We start from the raw sequence: 8,507 nt of genomic DNA, 5'->3' as shown, positions 1-8,507 counted from the left end.
CTAAATAAACGTTTAAAAATAAAAGATTATTTACGGCAAATAATCAAAACGAAGTCGTAGAAGCCATAATTACGAGCCCGTCGATATAAAAATAGAAATAAATATATATTTGATATATTTTCGCGGTAAAACTCTCAAAAATAATTATCAAGTATATTTTATGACGTTAGTTATAAATTATAAATTTGGATATGTCGTAAAGAAACGTTTGTTATATATATTTAGTAATCCGTTGAATTCGTATATTATCCTACTGGAAATTCTATTTGCATATCTTGTTGGTTACAAATTTTAGTATTATAAAGAATTCGTTATTCATTAAAAAAAGATAAGAAAATAAAAAAAAAATAAAAAAAAAGGGAAAAGAAAAAGTAAGCTAATTAATCTATTATAAAATAGTTGGTTATATGTGAGTTTGTATACTATGAGAATTGTATTATTTTAAACAAATATGTATGTATAAATGTTATGATTCCGTTCTAAACCCAATATATATATTATATGTATATAATATAAAGAACGTAAAGCTTTTTACGGAAAACTTTAAAGGAAGGATATTTGTGATTTATATAAAACAATTACATGGTATGGATATGTGTTAAAAAGAATACGTGGCCATAGAAATTAGAATAATCGAAGTATGATGAATAGATTACGTGTCAAGCAAAATTAGATCATACGTAGCGGCGAATGGTGGAGGAAACGAAAGTGAGACGTAGTAGTTTTGTTCAAATCTTATCCTTATGGAGTAGTATAAACAGGAGACCAATTTTGAGTTTTTAAATCATACCATTTTATTAAATTTAGAAAGAAAGAATAAAAAATATTTTGGAAGGGGAGTTTCAGTTAATAAAAGCTTGAGGAGTTATTGTCAGAACTAATTACGATCCGAGGCTTACTCTCGTCATATCAGGTGAATACATAGTTATTTTCATCTTACACATAGATATGAAGTATTTTATATAAATTACGTGCTATGTGTGCATATTATCTGTATACTTGCTATCTATACTGGATGATGAATTTTATACATGTTTTAAATTATTTAAACTGTATATGTATTTTTATTTACAAATATGTTGGGTATAACATGGGTAGATAGTTGATGTGTGATGAAATAAAATGATGAGAGGCCTCGATGTTATTGTGATCCAGTCATCTAGCGGAGTATGGATGACAACCACAGACTTTTCTAGATAGTCCAGTGGAACGATGGCAGGCTCGTAACCTGTAGGTGTTAATGAGCTTGGGTGTTCATTTGCTGTACTCCATCCCCCACATGGTTATCTTATTTGATATAAATTGCTGGGAAACCCCCAAAGCAGTGTTGTCGCCCCGATGAAAATCCTTAGGCTAGGTCCCTTGTGATAGTTGTTTTAGGGACGTAAAGTGAGGATAACGGGAATGGGTAATCGGGTTATTGTTGTTTGATGAAATTAATAAATTTATTTATTGTGGGTTGAAAACCCTATATGCTCACCAGGCTCCCAAGCGTGACCCACTCAGTAATCTTTGTATTATAGGTAGTGGCACAAGAGCATAGTTGGATAATGATAAGGGATTTTGGATTATAGGCCTGTAGTTGTAAATAACTGTTGTAAGGCTTATAATTTACTGTTTATGCTTTTGGTATGTATCGGAACATGACATCCCGAGGTTTTGTTATATAATGAAAATACATTTCTTTAAGAAATGCTTTGATAAATTTTTATCATATTTTGTTTTGGGAACAAATTCTGCAACTCTTTTAATCAAAGGATTACTCTGATTTTATTTTAAAAGCATAAACTAAATCGGTCTTTTCTGGCCGAGAAATTTGGGGATGTCACATTATTGAGCCATCCAAGAATAATCATATGGACTAGAAAATGTTGATGGGGTTAGGGTAAGGCCCATATGAGGGTTTGGGCCTAATTTGGAAAATTGGGCCATAGATAGGCCAAAGTCTGGGCCTTGATGATTGTATGATATTGGCCCATTAGAATGCCATATAATTGGACTGGACTAAATGGTTGGGCGTTAGAATGAGACCATGTAAAGGTTTAGGTCCAATTTGGAAAATTGGGCCATAAGTTGGGCTTTGACTCATAGTTGACTGTTGGCACTTTGGATTGGGCCTTGGGCTTGGATCAAGCTAAGATTGGGGTAAAGTCGTATTTTACCCCAAGCATGGACTTATGGTTATGTATTGGAACCTAATTATTAATTGGGTGATGTTTTGATGTTGACAGTTCGGGAATCTGTCATCCAGCAGCTGGGGTTGGGTCTGCGGGACTTCAGCAGTGTGAGGTGAGTTACCTTCCAGTAGAAGTGGGTCTAAGGCCACAATGTCGGCCCACTAGTAGGAGATATTTGTTAAATGATTGTCTTTGTGATAATTGTCTGGTTTGCCACTATCTGATATGCTTGATGTGCTAGGATGCTCTATTATACATATGTTAGTAGTAGTAGGGGTGAAATAGTCCCCGGATACCGGTTGAAAGATACCGAAACCCATGCATGCCTAGCAGTACGTTATGTTATGTTATTATGTGGTAGTGGTAGGGGTGAAATAGTCCCCGGTTACCGGTTGAAAGATACCGAAGGGGAGGTCAGCTCCCGGTTACCGGTTGAAAGATACCGAAGGGGAGGTCAGCTCCCGGTTACCGGTTGAAAGATACCGATGGGGAGGTCAGCTCCCGGTTACCGGTTGAATGATACCGAAGGGGTAGGTCGGGCACCCAGATATGCCTGACAATATATTTATGTATGCTATGTTATTATGTGATAGTGATAGGGGGTGAAACAGTCCCTGTATACCGGTTGAAAGATACCGAAGGGGTAGGTCGGGCACCCCAGTATGCCTGACAGTATGTGATTGTATGATATGTGGTTTGATGGGGGAACTCATTAAGCTTCGTGCTTACGGTTTACAGTTTTGGTTTCAGGTACTCGTTTTCAAAGGAAAGGAGTCGGCTTGATCGCAACGCATCACACTATGTTTTCCGCACATGAGATCTTTGGGATTATACTCTGATATTATTTTATGATGACATGTTTTGATTATTGACGTACTGGTTTTGACATGATATGTTATTATGGATGTTTCTTATATTGTTGGCTTTATAATAACTTATTTAGAATGAAATTTTTGGCCTTGAATTTTGGTATGCTACAAGTTTGGACTAGGATAATTGGATGGACCTTAAGGAAAGACCATGTAGAGGTCTGGGCCCAATTTGGAAAATTGGGCCATATGTTGGGCTTTGGCCCATTACTTGACTTTTGGGCCTTTGGAGTGTGAGTTGGACCTTGGGCTTGAAACCCAATTATTAATTGGGTGTAACACCGAAATTTTCAAACCAATTTTTTTTCATTTCAAACATAAAAATCACATGTCATATTTCCCGAAAATCTCAAGTATCAACATTAATACAATTTATTTGTCAAAAGTTGTTTATCACATAAACCAGGATCCTCCAAAATATATCTCCAATGTGAGTGTGTGTACAATCAAGTCGGGGCCTTCCCGCGATCATCAGAAGTACCTGAAACACATATCACATAACACAGTAAGCGCGAAGCTTAGTGAGTTCCCCAAAATACCACATACAACTCATTAGCCACCCTAGGCTATAACTCGATAAGACCCTCCGGTCAATGTGTCTCAGTGGGCCCTCCGGTCCCAACTCAGTAAGCTCATAATAACAATACTCAACATAAAACACAAAGACATCATGCAGGATATCAAATACAAAGATAAACACAATAAACAGCTCAATCACACAAGGTACCACTCAAGGTAAGTATAGTGAGAAGACTCACCTTGCAAGAAGTCAACAAATCTCGAACTCAAATCACCCGTCTAGCCTCCGCCTAGCATACACGACAATTATCCCTAATTAATCACGGCTCTCAAGAGGCTACCCTAACTCACAGAAGGGAAAAAGACCATTTCACCCCTCAATGGCCCTAAATGTCCATAAATTGACCAAACCCTAAAAGTCAACAAAAGTCAATGGCATGGAGTACGCCGCGCATACCATCTCCTTACGTTGAGCGTAGTCGGCTGCCATGCACAAATCGGGGATGCTCGACCCCTACGCTGCGCGTACTGGAATTACGCCCGGTGTATGCTCCAGTTTCATCCTTCTCACTTGTTTGGTCTTAAACGGTTAAGACCTTGGATCATATTTCAGATCTAGACTCTCTAATAGCTCTTAACCCATAAAGTCAGGGACTTTAAGCCTTTGCATGGCTGGGAAAGTCCTAAACACACAAATCACTCACCCTCTTATGACAAAAAGCACATATCTCATGCATGGCTTGATCCAAACGTCCAAGATTGGACTTTTATGCTACTACACCACTGAATATACTCAAAGGGGGTGAATCATGGTCTCTGGAGTACAATATCACATAAAGTCTCCAACTTTTGGGACAAAACCCTAGAATACTCTACTTAAATGCAAAAACCAAAAGAGTAGGAAAGCATTGAGCTTTATACCTCAAAATGAAGCTCCACACTCAGATAAGCTTAGATCCAAGGCCTGGAATCCCACTCCTTCTTCTTCAAGACTCCTTCTTCACTCCAAAGAAACTCAAGAATGCTCCCAAGGCTCTCAAATGCACTCACAAGCTCTAAGAACGAAAACTAGGGTCTAGGAGGGTTGGTGTCTGAGAATGGTGGCCAGGAATGAGGCCACCATATCCTTTAAATAGGGGCCTTACTCAAAATTAGGGTTTTCACCCTGACCCTAGTACGCCCAACGTACCCTCTGGTACGCCCAACATACTAGGTGGCTTCCGCGTCAAATGCACGCATATGAGTACGTTGAGCGTACACTCGCGTACGCCCCGCGTACTCATTCACCACCTTTTTCATTAAGGGACTAAAATGGCCAATTACTCAAAAGACCAAGGGTTACGAGGTATACCTGGACTTGGACCCTCTACGATGCTGCCACTGCACCCGAACCAGGGGCACCTCTTTGTTCCTCAGAACCTTCACCTTCCGATCCAAAATCGCGATCGGCCTCTCGATGTAATTCAGGCTCGCATCCACCTGAATGTCCTCTAGGGGTACCACTGTCGTATCATCGGCTACACACTTCCTCAACTGGGACACGTGGAAGGTGTTATGAATCTGACTCAACTCTGCAGGTAGCTCCAACCGGTATGCTACCTTACCCACTCTGGCGGTCACTCTGAATGGACCAATGTACCGGGGCCCCAACTTGCCCCGTTTCCTGAATCGAATCACCCCTTTCCATGGGGATACCTTCAGAAGGACAAAATCTCTAACTTGAAACTCAAGCTCGGATCGTCTCCTGTCTGCATAACTCTTTTGGCGACTCTGGGCCGTCAGTAACCTCTGTCTGACCTGCTGAATCTGCTAAGTCGTCTTTAGCACTATCTCAGTGCCACCCATCACTCTCTGCCCCACTTCTCCCCAACAAATGGGGGCCCGACACCTCCTCCCATATAGGAGCTCAAAGGGGGGCATACTGATGCTGGAATGGTGGTTGTTGTTGTAAGAAAACTCAACCAAGGGCAAATAAGTGTCCCAACTTCCTCCAAAGTCCATCACACATGCTCGCAACATATCCTCAAGCGTCTGAATCGTCCGCTCGCTTAGCCCGTCTGTCTGCAGATGGTACGCGGTGCTGAAGTGCAACCGTGTACCCAATTCCTCATGAAATTTCTTCCAGAATTCGGAAGTAAAATGCACATCTCGATCTGACACTATCGAGGTCAGCACTCCATGCCGAGCTACCACCTCTCTCACATAAATCTCGGCCAGTCTCTCTGCAGAAGAACTCTCACTAATAGCAAGGAAGTGAGCACTCTTCGTCAACCGGTCCACAATCACCCTAATCGCGTTGACACCTCGCGCGGTCCTCGGCAATTTGGTGATAAAATCCATGGAAATTTGTTCCCACTTCCACTGGGGAACCTCTAGTGGCTGCAACTTGCCATGAGGATGCTGGTGCTCAGCCTTAACCCGACAACAGGTCAAGCACCTCTCGACTACCCAAGCCACGTCCCTCTTCATACAGGGCCACCAATAATCTCTCTTCAGGTCCAAGTACATCTTAGTGGCACCTGGATGGATCGAGAACCTCGACCTATGCGCCTCCTCCATCAGAATACGGCGAGCTCCACCTGTATAGGGCACCCAAATCTGCCCGTGGAAGGTCATAAGCCCACGACTGTCTGTCACAAACTCGGACACCTGCCCAATCACATGCTCTCTCTTGCGGTTTTCTGACTTCATAGCCTCCACCTAGGCCTCTCAGATGGTATCTAAAACTGGAGTCATCACTATCATCCTTATACATACATCTCGGATTGGGGCATTCTCTGCTCTGCGGCTCAAGGCATCGGCTACCACATTAGCCTTGCCTGGGTGATATAAGATCTCACAGTCGTAGTCTTTCACTACATCCAACCATCTCCTCTGTCTCATATTAAGATTGGGCTGATCCATCAGATACTTCAGGATTTTATGGTTCGTGTATATGGTACACCGGACACCATAAAGATAGTGGCGCCAAACCTTGAGGGCGAACACCACTGCTCCTAACTCCAAATTGTGGGTGGGATACCTCGTCTCGTGAGGCTTCAGCTGTCTCGACGCATATGCTATCACATGACCCCTCTGCATCAACACTGCACCCATCCCTGAAATGGACGCATCGCAATAAACCACGAAGTCCTCCGCTCCCTCTGGAAGAGCCAACACTGGAGCTTCGCATAATCTCTGGCGAAGAGTCTCAAATGACGCCTGCTACTCAGGCCCCCAAACAAATGCAACGCCCTTCTGGGTCAACCTGGTGAGAGGAGCCGCAATCTTGGAGAAATCCTTGATAAATCTCCGATAGTAGCCGGCCAATCCCAAGAAACTTCTGATCTCGGATGGGGATCTTGGCACTTCCCATTGCATAACTGACTCAATCTTGGCCGGATCGACCAAAATCCTATTCTGATTAACGAGGTGTCCCAGGAACTGGACCTATCGTAACCAAAAATCACACTTGGAGAATTTGGCATACAGCCTCTCCGACCTCAATACCCCAAGAACCTCAGGCAGATGCTCCTCATGCTGCTCCCTGGATCTCGAATACACCAAGATATCATCGATGAACACGATCACTGACCGGTCTAACATAGGTCTGCACACCCGGTTCATGAGATCCATGAACGTTGCCGGTGCGTTGGTGAGCCCGAAAGGCATCACCACAAACTCGTAATGCCCATAACGATTCCTAAAGGCCGTCTTCTGAGTATCCTCCTCGCGTACTCTCATCTGGTGATACACAGATCTCAAATCAATCTTGGAAAACCAAGATGCCCCCTGCAACTGATCGAACAAATCGTCGATCCTCGGAAGTGGATAACGGTGCTTGACCGTTAGCTTGTTCAACTCCCGGTAATCAATGCACATCCGGTGTGAACCATCCTTTTTCTTGACAAAGAGGATCGGCGCTCCCCACGGCGAGCTACTCGGTCGGATAAATCCCTTCCCCAGCAGCTCCTGAAGTTGTGAGGATAATTCTTGCATCTCTGGTGGCGCAAGGCGATAAGGTGCCTTGGCGATAGGCGCCGCTCCCGGAACCAAATCAATCCGAAACTCCACTTGCCTCTCGGGAGGCACACCCGACAACTCCTCAGGAAAAACATCAGGAAACCCGCACACTATCGAAACCTCGGAGATAGAACTCGGCCTCTCTGAAACAATACGCGTATCCATCACGTACGCCAAGAAACCCATACAACCTTGCTGCAAACTCTGCCTCGCCCTGGCAGCGGAGCAGAAAGCTGACCCAGATCTGGTACCCTCACCATATACTGTAAGCACTCCCCCACTAGGGTCTCGTATAGTCACCAACTGTCGCTCACAGTCGATCACTGCTCCAAAACGGCTCAAACAATCCATGCCCACAATGACACAGACATCCCCCACCGTGATCGGTACCAGGTCAATCGGAAACTCGACACCAAAAATCTCCATCACACATCCTCGAAATACATCACTAGCAAAAACTGCATGCTCATTAGCTATAGAAACCCTCAGAGGTCGACTCAACTCCTCGCGTCGGATACTGATGTGACGACTGAAAGCTAAGGACACGAAGGATCGACTTGCACCCGAATCAAATAACACTAAAGCAGGTACAAAATTCACAAGAAATGTACCTAAATATAGCACAGGATAAGTACAATAAATCTCATAATAAACAATAAAGAAATACGTACCAGCCACGACATCAGGTGCTGCGCGGACCTCCTCCGCTGTCAGCTGAAAAGCTCTCCCACGAGCCTTCGGAACCTCGGTCTTCACCGGCCGAACATTAGCAGCACGCAAAGCAGCAGGAACGGAACCCTGTGCTGATCCCTGAACAAGCTAAGGGCACTCGACCTTCCGGTGGCCGGTCTGATTGCAGTGAAAGCAGACTGCAAATCCCTTGCGGCAATCCTTCGCCATATGCCCCTCCTTGCCACATTTGTAGGAAATCCCCGTCCTG

The 8,507-nt window shown here is 43.7% G+C and overlaps 1 long non-coding RNA gene across 1 annotated transcript; it reads left to right on the top strand.

The window, feature by feature from the left end:
* The first annotated feature begins 802 nt into the window (after positions 1-802).
* On the top strand, positions 803-3,091 carry LOC145158375 (uncharacterized). Its single transcript, XR_013737261.1, has 3 exons — positions 803-913; positions 2,232-2,289; positions 2,928-3,091. It is a non-coding gene; the product is annotated as an uncharacterized LOC145158375 (long non-coding RNA).
* Positions 3,092-8,507: the final 5,416 nt, after the last annotated feature.

Source organism: Lactuca virosa, chromosome 1, assembly GCF_052849685.1.
Source record: "Lactuca virosa cultivar CGN04683 chromosome 1, Lactuca_virosa_CGN04683_v6, whole genome shotgun sequence".
Classification (NCBI taxonomy): Eukaryota; Viridiplantae; Streptophyta; class Magnoliopsida; order Asterales; family Asteraceae; genus Lactuca; species Lactuca virosa.
This window is presented reverse-complemented; position numbering and strand designations above follow the sequence as displayed.